The 13,456-nt window shown below is 39.6% G+C and overlaps 1 pseudogene; it reads left to right on the top strand.

Moving 5' to 3' along the window:
• Window positions 1-303: 303 nt before the first annotated feature.
• Window positions 304-11,778, top strand: LOC100670576 (olfactory receptor 5J3-like; annotated as a pseudogene).
• Window positions 11,779-13,456: the final 1,678 nt, after the last annotated feature.

Raw genomic sequence — 13,456 nt, 5'->3', positions numbered from 1 at the left:
TAGGATTTTCCAACCATCCAGAACTCCAAGGGCTCTTCTTCCTGGTATTCTAGATTGTTTATCTGACAACTCTTCTGGGAAATGATTTCCTATTAACAGCCGCAGGAGTCAATCCTGCCCTCCACACTCTAATGTATTATCTCCTCAGCAACTTGGGTTTCTTGGACGTCGGCTACTCATCCACCACTGTCTCAGCCTTGCTGGTGAACTTCCTCCAGGAGAAGAAGACCATCTCGTACAAGGGATCCCGTTTCCAGATGCTCTTCCTTGTGACCTGTGCTGGCACTGAGGGTATCTTATGTTATGGTTTATGACCTCTATGTAGCCATCTGCCACCTCCTTCAATATCCACTCTTCATGAGTGTGAAGTTTTGTGTGTACTTGCTAACTGGGACCTGGCTTTGTGGATTGGTGAATTCCATAACACATACAGTGCTGACAACCACACTTATTCTATGTGGGCCAACCAGACGGGCCACTTCCTCTGTGACATCCCACTGCTCCTGAAGCTGTCCTGCTCAGACACCTCCATCAAATAAGTTTGTGCTCCACCTGGCCAGTGCCACCATTGGTCTGAGTTCTTGTCTGTTTACCATGTTGTTGTTGTCGTTAGGTGCCGTCAGATCGGCTCGGACTCATAGGGACCCTATGTACAACAGAACGAAACACTGCCCGGTCCCATGCCATGCTCACAATCATTGTTATGCTTGAGCCCATTGTTGCAGCCACTGTGTCAATTCATCTCATTGAAGGTCTTCATCTTTTCTGATGACCCTGTACTTTACCAAGCATGAAGTCCTTCTCCAGGGACTGATCCCACCTGTCAACATGTCCAAATTGTGTACGATGCAGCCTCGCCATCTTTGCTTCTAAGGAGCTTTCTGGTTGTACTTCTTCCAAGACAGGTTTGTTCGTTCTTTTGACAGTCCATGGTATATTAAATATTCTTTGCCAACGCTCTAATTCAAAGACACCAATTCTTCTTCAGTCTTCCTTATTCACTGTCCATCTTTTGCATGATTATGACACAGTTGAAAATACCATGGCTTGGATCAGGCCCACCTTAGTCTTCAAGGTGACATTTTGCTTTTCAACACATTAAAGAGGTCCTTTGCAGCAGATTTGCCCAATGCAAGGTGTCTTTTGATTTCTTGACTGCTGCTTCCATGAGCATTGATTGTGGACTCAAGTAAAATGAAATCTTTGACAACTTCAATCTTTTCTCCATTTATCATGATGTTGCTTATTGGTCCAGTTGTGAGGATTTTTGTTTTCTTTATGTTGAGGCATAATCCATACTGAAGGCTGTGGTCTTTGATCTTCATCAGTAAGTGCTTCAAGTTCCCTTCATTTTCAGCAAGAAAGGTTGTGTCATCTGCATATCGCAGGTTGTTAATGAGTCTTCCTCTAATCCTGATGCTGTTCTTTTTCATATAGTACAGTTTCTTGGGTTATTTGTTCAGCATACAGATTGAATAGATACGGTGAAAGAATACAACCCTGACACACAATTTTCCTGACCTTAAACCATGCAGAATCCCCTTGTTCTGTCCAAACAACTGCTTCATGATCTATGTGCAGTTTCTTCAAGAGCACAGTTAAGTATTCTGGAACACCCATTCTTCTCAATGTTATCCATAATTTGTTACGTTCCACACAGTTAAATGCCTTTGCATAGTCAATAAAACACAGGTAAACATCCATCTGGTATTCTCTGCTTTCAGCCAGGATCCATCTGATATCAGCAATGATATCCCTGGTTCCACGTCCTCCTCTGATTCCAGCCTGAATTTCTGGCAGTTCCCTGTCATTATATTGCTACAGCCGATTTTGAATGATCTTCAGCAAAATTTTGCTTGTGTGTGATATTAATGATATTATTCAATAATTTCCACATTCGGTTGGATCACCTTTCTTGGGAATAGGCATAAATATGGATCTCTTCCAGTGGGTTGGCCAGGTAACTATCTTCCAAATTTCTTGGCATCAAGGAGTGAGCACTTGCAGTGCTGCATTCGTTTGTTGAAGTATCTCAGTTGGTATTCCATCAATTCCTGGAGCCTTGTTTTTTGCCAATGCCTTCAGTGCAGTTTGGACTTCTTCCTTCAATACCATCAGTTCCTGATCCTATGTTACCTCTTGAAATGGTTGAATGTCAACCAATTTTTTTTGGTACAGTGACTCTGTGTATTCCTTCTATCTTTTTTTTTTTTTAAATTTTTATTGTGCTTTAAGTGAAAGTTTACAAATCAAGTCAGTCTCTCAGACAAAAATTTAAATACACCTAGGTGTATACTCCTAATGAGACAGCACACTCCTTTCCCCTTTCTATTTACATGTCCATTCAGCCAGCTTCTGACTCCCTCTGCCCTATTATCTCCCATCCAGACAGGAGCTGCCCACATAGTCTCCTGTGTCTACCTGATCCAAGAAGCTCACTCCTCACCAGTATCATTTTCTATCCCATGGTTCAGTCCAACCCCTGTCTGAAGAGTTGGCTTTGGGAATGTTTCCTGTTCTGGGCTAACAGAAGGTCTGGGGGATATGACCTCTGGGGTCCTTCTAGCCTCAGTCAGACCATTAAGTCTGCTCTTTTTAAGAGGATTTGAGATCTGCATTCCACTGCTCTCCTGCTCCCCCAGGGTTTCTCTGCTGTGTTCCCTGTCAGGGAAGGCATCAGTTGTGGCCGGGCACTCTCTAGTTCTTCTGGTCTCAGGCTGATGTAATCCTTGGTTTACGTGCCCCTTTCTGTCTCTTGGGCTCATAATTATGCTGTATCTTTGATGTTCTTCATTCTCCTTTGCTCCCGGTAGGTTGAGACCAATTGATGCATCTTAGATGGCTGCGTGCTAGAATTTAAGATCCCAGATGCCACTCTCCAAAGTGGGATGCAGAATGTTCTCTTAATAGGTTTTATTATGCCAGTTGACCCAGATGTCCCCTGAAACCATGGTCCCCAAACCCCCACCCCTGCTACGCTGGCCTTTGAAGCGTTCAGTTTATTCAGGACATGTCTTTGCTTTTGGTTTTGTCCAACCGTGCTGACCTCTCCTGTATTGCATATTGTCATTGCCTTCACCTAAAATAGTTATTGTCTACTATCTAATTAGTGAATACCCCTCCCCCTCCATCCCTCTCCACTGCTGTAACCATCAAAGAATATTTTCTTTCCTGTTTAAACTCTTTCTTGAGTTCTTATAATAGTGGTCTCATACAAATATTTGCCCTTTTGCAACTGACTAATTTCACTCAGCATAATGCCTTCCAGATTCCTTCTAGTTATGAAAGGTTTCACGGATTCATCGTTGTTCTTTATTGATGTGTAGTATTCCATTGTGTGAATATACTATAATTTATTTATCCATTCATCCGTTGATGGGGACCTTGGTTGTTTCCATCTTTCTGCTATTGTAAACAGTGCTGCAATGAACATGGGTGTGCATAAATCTGTTTGTGTGAAGGCTCTTATTTTTCTAGGATGTATTCCAAGGAGTGGGATTGCTGGATCCTATGGTAATTCTATTTCTAGATTTTTAAGGAAGTGCCATATTGATTTCCAAAGTGGTTGTACCATTTTCCATTCCCACCAGCAGTGTATAAGTGTTCCAGTCTCTCCACATCCCCTCCAACATTATTATTTTGTGTTTTTTGGATTAATGCCAGCTTTGTTGGAGTGAGGTGAAACCTCGTTGTAGTTTTGATTTGCATTGCTCTAATGGCTAATGATCATGAGCATTTCCTCATGTATCTGTCAGCTACCTGAATGTCTTCGTTAGTAAAGTGCCTGTTCATATCCTTTGCCCATTTTTTAATTGGGTTATTTGTCTTTTTGTAGGTGAGTTTTTGCAGTATCATGTAGATTTTAGAGATCAGACGCTGATTGGAAATGTCATAGCTAAAAATTTTTTCCCAGTCTGTAGGTAGTCTTTTTAGTCTTTTTACTCTTTTTGTGAAGTCTTCAGATGAGCATAGGTGTTTCATTTTTAGGAGCTCCCAGTTATCTAGTTTCTCTTCTGTTGTTTGTGCATTGTTAATAATGTTTTGTATACTGTTTATGCCATGTATTAGGGTTTTTAATGTTGTCCCTGTTTTTTCTTCCATGATCTTTATTGTTTTAGATTTTATATTTAGGTCTTTGGTCCATTGTGAGTTAGTTTTTGTGCAAGGAGTGAGGTATGGGTCTTGTTTCAAATTTTTGCAGATAGATATCCAGTTATGCCAGCACCGTTTGTGAAAAGACTGTCTTTTCCCCATGTAACTGACTTTGGGCCTTTGTCAGATACGAGCTGCTCATATGGGGATGGATTTATGTCTCAATTCTCAACTCTGTTCCGTTGGTCTATGTATCTGTTGTACCAATACCAGGCTGTTTTGACTACTGTGGCAGTATAATAGGTTTTAAAATCAGGTAGAGTGAGGCCTCCCACTTGGTTCTTCTTTTTCAGTAATGCTTTACTTATCCAGGGCCTCTTTCCCTTCCATATGAAGTTGGTGATTTGTTTCTCCATCTCATTAGAAAATGTCATTGGAATTTGGATCACAAATGCATCTTATCTATAGATCACTTTTGGTAGAATAGCCATTTTTACAATGTTAAGTCTTCCTGTCCATGAGCAAGGTATGTTTTTCCACTTATGTAGGTCTCTTTTGGTTTCTTGCAGTAGTGTCTTGTAGTTTTCTTGTATAGCTCTTTTAGGTCTCTGGTAAGATTTATTCCTAAGTATTTTATCTTCTTGGGGGCTACTGTAAATGGTATTGATTTGATGGTTTCCTCTTGGATGTTCTTTTTGTTGGTGTAGAGGAATCCAACTGATTTTTGTATGTTTATCTTGTATCCTGATATTCTGCTGAACCCTTCTATTATTTTCAGTGTTTTTCTTGAGGCTTCTTTAGGATTTTCTGTGTATAAGATCATGTCATCAGCAAAGAGAGATGCTTTTACTTCTTCCTTCCCAATCTGGATGCCCTTTATTTCTTTATTTAGCCTAATTGCTCCGGGTAAGACCTCCAGCACAATGTTGAATAAGAGTGGTGATAAAGGGCATCTTTGTCTGGTTCCCGATCTCAAGGGGAATGCTTTCAGACTCTGTCCATTTAGGATGAGGATGTTGGCTTTGTATAAATGCCCTTTATTATGTTGAGGAATCTTCCTTCTATTCCTATTTTACTGAGACTTTTTATCATGAATGGCTGTTGAACTTTGTCAAATACCTTTTCTGCATCAATTGATAAGGTTATGTGGTTCTTGCCTTTTGTTTTATTTATATGAGCTATTACATTAATTGTTTTTCTAATGTTGAACTGTTCCTGCATACGTGGTATGAATCCCACTTGTTCATGGTGAATTATTTTTTGATGTGTTGCTGAATTCTATTGGCTAGAATTTTGTTGAGGATTTTTGCGTCTATGTTCATGAGAGATATAGGTCTGTAATTTTCTTTTCTTGTGGTGTCTTTACCTGGTTTTTTGTATCAGGGATATGGTGGCTTCCTAGAATGAGGTTGGTAGTATTCCGTTCTTTTCTATGGTCTGAAATACCTTTAATAGTAGTGGTGTTAACTCTGCTCTGATAGTTTGGTAGAACTCTGCCTTAAAGCTGTCCAGGCCTGAACTTTTTTTTGTTGGGAGTTTTTTAATTACCTTTTCAACCTCTTCTTTTGTTATGGGTTTATTTAGTTGTTCTATCTCTGTTTTTGTTAGTTTAGGTAGGTAGCGTATTTCTAGAAATTCATCCACTTCTTCTAGGTCTTCAAATTTTTTAGAGGAGAATTTTTCCTAGTAATCTGATACGATTCTTTTAATTTCAGTTGGGTCTGTTGTGATATCACCCATCTAATTTCTTATTCAGGTTATTTGCTTCCTGTCTTTTTTTTTTTCTTTTGTGAATTTGGCCAATGGTTCATCAAGTTTTTTCAATTTTTCAAAGAACCAACTTTTGGTCTTGTTAGCTCTTTAAATTGTTTTTCTATTGTCTATTTCATTTAATTCTGCTCTAATTTTTATTATTTGTTTTCTTCTGATGACTGAGGGTTTCTTTTGTTGCTCTCTTTCTCTTTTGTTCAAGTTGTAGGGTTAATTCTTTGATTTGGGCCCTTTATTCCTTTTGTATATGTGCATTTATTGATATAAATTGACCTCTGAGCACTGCTTTAGGTGTATCCCAAAGATTCTGATAGGAAGTGTTTTCATTCTCATTGGGTTCTAAGAATTTCTTTATTCCATCCTTAATGTCTTCTATAACCCAGTTGTTTTTGAACAGGACATTGTTCAGTTTCTAAAAAGTTTCATTTCTTTTCTCTGCTTTTTCTGTTATTGGTTTCTACTTTTATGGCCTTATGATCAGAGAAGATGCTTTATAATATTTTGATGTTTTGGATTCTGCTAAAGATTTCTTTATGACCTAATACGTGGTCTATTCTAGGGAATGTTTCATGTGTGCTAGAAAGGAAAGTATACTTGGCTGCTTTTGGGTGGAGTGTTCTGTATATGTCTATGAGGTTAAGCTGGTTGATTGTGGCAATTAGATCTTCCATCCGTTTATTGAGCTTCTTTCTGGATGCTCTGTCCTTCACCAAAAGCGGTGTGTTGAAGTCTCTTACTATAATTGTGGAGTCGTCTATCTGACTTTTCAATGTAAGAGTTTATGTATCTTGCAGCCCTGTCACTGGGTGCATAAATATTTAATATGGCTATATCCTCCTGGTATATTGTCCCTTTAATCATTATATAGTGTCCTTCCGTTTCCTTAATGATGGATTTAACTTTAAAGTCTATTTTGTCAGAAATTAATATTGCCACTTCTACTCTTTTTTGTGTGTTGTTTGCTTGATGTATATTTTTCCATCCTTTGAGTTTTAGTTTGTTCGTTTCTCTAAGCCTAAGTTGTGTCTCTTGTAGGCAGCATATAGACGGATCATTTTTTTTTTTTTTATCCATTCTGTCACTCTTTGTCTCTTTATATTGGTGCATTTAGTTCACTTACATTCAGTGCAATTATGGATACGTATGATTTTTTTTTTTTTATGAGTTTAGTGCTGTCATTTTGATGATGTCTTTTTTTGTGTGTTGTTGACAGTTTCTTTTTCCTACTTAATTTTTTGAGGTGAGTGGTTTGCCTTTATATATTGTCTTTCCTTCTTATTCGTTGTTGTTGATTTTGTTTCTGCTGAGTGTCTATTTTTTTCTTGTATTTTATTTTGATGTGTAGGATAGTTTGTCTCCTTTGTGGTTACCTTAATATTCACCCTTATTTTTCTAAATTTCAACATTTTATCTCTTTGTATTGTTTTGTCTTACTCTCCATGTGAAAGATCTATGACTACATTTCTTAGTCCCTGTATATTGTTTTAATGTTGTCTTGTTTTAAGTAATGACTTTGCTCTTTCCCTGTTTTAAGTGTTTTTTTTTTAAATCTTGGTTTATTTTTGTGATTTCCCTATCTGGGTTGACATACGGTTGCTGTGTCCTGTGTTCTAGTTTTGGGTTGATATCTGATATTATTGATTTCCTAACCAAAGAACTCCCTTTAGTTTCTCTTGTAGTTTTGGTTTGTTTTTACAAATTCCCTTCTTCTGTTTATCTGGAAATGTCCTAATTTCACCTTCATATTTGAGAGACAGTTTTGCTGGATATATGATTCTTGGCTGGCAATTTTTTTCCTTCAATGCTTTATTTAAGTCATCCCATTGCCTCTTGCCTACGGTTTCTGCCAAGTAGTCGGAGCTTATTCTTATTGACTCTTCTTTGTAGGTGACTTTTCGTTTATCCCTAGCTGCTCTTAAAATTCTCTCTTTGTCTTTGGTTTTGCCAAGTTTGATTATAATACTCTTGGTGACTTTCTTTTGAGATCTAGCTTATGTGGAGTTCAATGAGCATCTTGAATAGATACCTTCTCATCTTTCACAATATCAGGGAAGTTTTCTGCCAACAAATCTTCAACAATTCTCTCTGTATTTTCTGCTATCCCTCCCTGTTCTGGTACTCCAATCACTCTTAGGTTATTTCTCTTGATAGAGTCCTACATGATATTTAGGGCTTTTTAATTTTTTTTAATTCTTTTATCTGATGTTTCTTCAAATATATTGGTGCCAAGTGTTTTAACTTCAATCTCACTCATTCTGGCTTCCAATTCCACAATTTTGCTCTTCTGACTTTGTACTGAGTTGTCTAATTCTGTAATTTTATTGTTAGCCTTCTGAATTTCTGATTGCTGTCTCTCTATGGATTCTTGGAGCTTATTAAATTTCTCTTTATTTTCCTGAATAACCTTTTTAATTTCTTCAACTGCTTTAGCTGTGTGTTCCTTGGCTAGTTTTGCATATTGCCTTATCTCCTTCCTGATGTCATTCCTGGTGTGTTGAAGAATTCTGTATATTAATCTTTTGTATTCTGCAACCAGTAATTCCAGGAGGGCACCTTTGTCCAGAAAATCCCTTGATACTTTGCTTTGAGAGCTTGTTGAAGCGATCATGGTCTGCTTCTTTATGTGACTTGATACTGACAGTTCTTTCCGAGCCATCTGCAAGTTAATGTATTAGTTTATTTTATGTTTGCTTACTACATCCTAGCTTCTTGCTTTCTTTTGTTTGGTTTTGATATGCCCAAATAGGTTGCTTGAGTGAGCTACCTTGATTATTTTCACCTTGGGAGCTCTGACATCCTACCAGATGACTAGAGCTGTTATCAGGTATATGAGCATATGAGTCCATTTACATTTCTTGTGTAGATTCAGCTCAGGTATCCAGGTAGCTGGCCATCAAGTGTGTCATACAGCCTCTGTCCTACAGTCTTAGAGGCACAGGGGTGTTTGGTGTAGGTTCCAGTATCTGGTTGCAGCAGGGGTCACTCTCTCAACAAGGCAGGGGGCTGAGAACCATCCCCCCAGTGTCTCTGAGGAAAGTGTGTCCCTGTTCCCTACAGTGTGAAGGTGGGTGGGTTCTGCAGACAGACCATGGGCACATAATGCTTTTGGTTGTAAGGGCTGGGAGGTACCAGTTATCCTTGGACCTTTGTTGCAGGTGGCTGGGTGATGTGAGTGGAGCCACTCGTCCTTCAGCCCCTGTTGTGGGTAGGTGAGGACCCTGTTTAATAGGCAAAGTGGTGTCAAGCATTAAACACCCACCTCTCCAACGCATAGCTGAAGCAGTTGCAGTCTGCCAGCAAGGGCCTATTCTCCTGAAATAGGCCCACACAGGTCCATGCAGAGGGGAAAGTTATGCAGAGGCCACAGACCATTTATGCCTGAACAGGAGCTGATTCTGTCCAGTGCTCCCCAGTTCACTCGAGCTGACAGGTTATCTGAATTTATTCCTTCTCCTAGTCTGGGAGAACGGCTCAGAGCACTCAGCAGGACCTATCTTAGGTCCAGTGAAATCAACAGCCACTGAAGCCTGCTTGGGGCCTGGGGGCATGGTAAAATATACGCAAGTGCTTAGTTTTTGACAAGAGTGCCATTATTCTCTGGTTCTGGAGGTGTGAGTATGCTGTGTGGCCAGCTGTTTTTCCCTGAGGAAACTGCGGCTGAACGCTACCACCAGCCCGCCGTAGTCGCTCCTGGGAATGGTGCCTGTGGTTTCCCAGCGATTCAAGTCTGGCAACTCCTCCCTGCTTCAGAACCGTCTCACCCTCCCACTGCTGCTCAGTCCATTTTCTGACTTTGACGTTCAGGGCTCCTAGCTTGTCATAAATATAATCATTTCACTTGTTTTTTTTGTGTGTGTGTGTCTTTGTTGTATGAGGGATCACCGGAGGCCTCTGACTACTCTGCCACCTTGGCCCTGTCTACTCTGTATTCCCTTCCATCTTCTTTTGATGCTTCCTGGGTCATTTAGTATTTTCCTCATAGAATCCTTCACTATTGCAACTTAAGACTTGATTTTTTTCTTCAATTCTTTCAGCTTGAGAAATGCTGAGTGTTTTCTTCCCTTTTGGTTTTCTATCTCCAGCTCTCTGCACATATCATTATACTGCTTTACTTTGTCTTCTCGAGCTACCCTTTGAAATCTTCTGTTCAGTTCTCTTACTTCATTATTTCCTCCTTTTGCTTTAGCTGCTCAACATTCAAGAGCAAGTTTCTGAATTTCTTCTGACACCCATTTTTTTCTTTCCTGTCTTTTTAATGACCTCTTGCTTTCTTTATGTATGATGTTTGTGATGTCATTCCACAACTCACCTATCTGGTCTTTAGTGATTAGTGTTCAGGATGTCAAATCTACATTCAGGTGGGATATTCTCAAGGTTGTACTTTGGCTCTTGTGGACTTGTTCTAATTTTCTTCAGTTTTAACTTGAACTTGCATACGAGCAATTGATCATCTGTTCCGTAGTCAGCCCCTGGCATTGTTCTGACTGATGATATTGAGCTTTTCTGTTGGTCTCTTTCCACAGATGTAGTCAATTCGATTCCTGTGTATTTCATCTGGCAAGTCTAGGTGTATAGTCACTGTTTATGTTGGTGAAAAAAGGTATTTACAATGAAGAAGTAGATGGTCTTGCAAAATTCTGTTGTGCGATCTTACGCGTTTCTCTCTCCAAGGCCATATTTTTCAGCTATCGATCCTTGTTTGTTTCCAGCTTTCGCATTCCAATCCCCGGTAATAGTCAGTACATCCTGATTGCATGTTTGATCAATTTCAGACTGCAGAAGCTGGTAAAAAGGTTCAATTTCTTCATCTTTTCCTTAGTGGTTGGTGCATAAATTTGAATAATAGTCATATTAACTGGTCTTCCTTGTAGGCGTATGGATATTACCCTATCACTGACAGCATTGTACTTCAGGATAGATCTTGAAATGTTCTTTTTTGATGATGAATGCATTGTCTTCAAGTTGTCATCATCCTCAAGTTTTCATTCTCTTCAATTTGTCATTCCTGGCATAGTAGACCTTATGATTGTCTGATTCAAAATGGCCACTACCACTCCTTCCAGCTCACTAATGCCTAGGATATTGATGTTTATGCATTCCATTTCATTTTTTGTGATTTCCAGTTTTCCTAGATTCATACTTTGTACGTTACACATTCCAATTATTAATGGATGTTTACAGCTGTTTCTTCTCATTTTGAGTCATGCCACTTCAGCAAATGAAGGTCCTGAAAGCTTGACTCCATCCACATCATTAAAGCTGACTCTACTTTGAGAAGGTTGGTCTCCAGTCGTCTTTTGAATGCCTCCCAACCTGGGGGGCTCATTGTTTGGCACTATATCAGACTGTGTTCTGCTGTTACTCATAAGGTTTTCATTGGCTAATTCTTTTCAGAAATAGACTGCCAGGTCCTTCTTCCTATTATGTCTTAGTCTGGAAGCTCAGCTGAAACCTCCCCACCATGGGTGACCCTTCTGGTATCTGAATACTGGTAGCATAGCTTCCAGCACCACAGCAACATGCAGTATGACAAACGGACAGACTTGTGGGGGTGTTTACCATAGTGTCCTACATACATGTTATCTCTGCCATCCTGAGGATTCCATCTGCTCAGGAGAGGAGCAAGGCCTTTTCTACATGTGCTTCCCAACTCAGTGTGGTGGTGGTCTTCTTTGGAACAGGCAATTTCAACTATGACAGACCCAATGTAGGCTACAGCCTGGACATAGACTTCTGGTCTCTGTGCTTTTCTGTATTATGACCCCCATGTTGAACCCCATCATTTACCTCCTGAGAAACAAGGAGGTCAAAGGGAGCCTGAAGAAACTGGCTGGAGAACATGGATTCTCTAGTGATATCAGTGGTTAGATCAATGCTTTTCCTTCTGGAATACAGTTCTTATTTGGAGAAGAACGTGCAAATTCTGCTGCAATTTAATAGTGCTCTCTCTATATATCACCTTTTGGTGACTGAGGTACCTCATTTCACCATGACAAACAGCTATACCTGCACTGAGGATTTCATACATTGTGGTCACATGTGTACTATGTTCTCTGATCCATTGATATTTTAGAACATCTTCATCACCTCAAAAGGAACCTTATATCTATTAGCAGTTACTCCCAATATTCTCCCAAACCCCTCAACCCTAGGCTACTATTAATCTACTTTGCTTCTGTGGGTTCTCCTATTCTGGACATTTCATGTAAAAGGAATCATACAATATGTGGTCTTTGTGACTGGCTTCTTTCATGTAGCATGTTTTCAAGGTTCAGCCATGTTGCATCATGTATCAATACTTCATTTCTTTTAATTGCTGTATCATTTTCTATTGTAAGACTACTTATCCATTCATCAATTCATAGTCATTGTGTTGTTCCCACTTTTAGTCTGTTATGAATAGAGTTTCTATGGACACTGTCATACAAGTTCTTGTGTGGATATATGTTTTCATTTACCTTGGGTATATACCTAGTAGTGGAATTGCTGGATCATATAACTCTATGCTCAACCTTTTGAAGAATACAAAGACCATTTCGAAAGTGGCTGCACCATCTTACGTTCCCACCAGCAATATATGAGAGTTCTGATTTCTCCACATCCTCTCAAAAACTAGTTATCTAATTTTTTGATTCAAGCAATCCTAGTGATTGTGAAGTGTTATGTCACTGTGGTTTTTATTTGCCTTTTCCTGCTGTATAATGATTCTAAGATTTTTTAAATAAGCATCATTTCTGTGCTTCTTCTTCACCTATGGGAAAATCTCCAAGTTGCTAATGGTATTTTTTAATTTTTGAAGGCTTCAATTTTAACACTTTATAGTGTTTTTGCCCTAGATTTGGTGCAGTAAAATACTTCAAGATTTACAAACTTACAGCCTTCTCCCCATTAGTGCCTTACTTAGCTGTTTGTTCCTCCTTTTTCCTCTAAAGGACTCCAAAGCAAGTGGTGTCTTCACTAGGTCATGAGCAGAACCAGAAATCAGGGACATGATGACCTAGAGGAGGCTGATGTGGAAGAAAGGAAGCACCACATCCAGCGAGCAGCCCCAATTTGGAGTGGCTGAGCACTAAGACATAGGAGCTCTGATGTAGCAGTTGTTAAGAGCTTGGCTGCTAACCAAAAAGTCAGCAGTTGGAATCGACCAGCTCCTCCTTGGAAATCCTATGGGGCATTTCTACTCTGCCTATAGGGTCGCTAAGAGTCTGAAACAACTCAACAGCAATGGGTTTGGATCACTAAGACAGCAGGTATGCTGTTAGTACAGTGGCTCCACATAGAGGTACAACCAGCAGGACATGAAGCATAATGAGTCCAGGTCTGAGGTCTGCATCAATGGGCTTCAGACCAAATGGAGAAAACTCCCAGTGCCTTGTGGAATTCAAGCAAATAAGTGCACACCAATCCTTGCCCCTTCTGTCCTGAATGCGAAGGGGGGAATTCAGTTCCACAGCTTTAGTCAGCCACAGTTTTTGAATAGAAATCTAGTGCTGAAATACATCTGTAAATATTCTGAAAGAGACTGGAAGCTGATCATCTCATTGCATGCTGGGAAACGATGTTTGTCATGAACTTAATGGATTGAAGGGAGAAT

The sequence above is a fragment of the Loxodonta africana genome, chromosome 3 (assembly GCF_030014295.1).
Source record: "Loxodonta africana isolate mLoxAfr1 chromosome 3, mLoxAfr1.hap2, whole genome shotgun sequence".
Classification (NCBI taxonomy): domain Eukaryota; kingdom Metazoa; phylum Chordata; class Mammalia; order Proboscidea; family Elephantidae; genus Loxodonta; species Loxodonta africana.
This window is presented reverse-complemented; position numbering and strand designations above follow the sequence as displayed.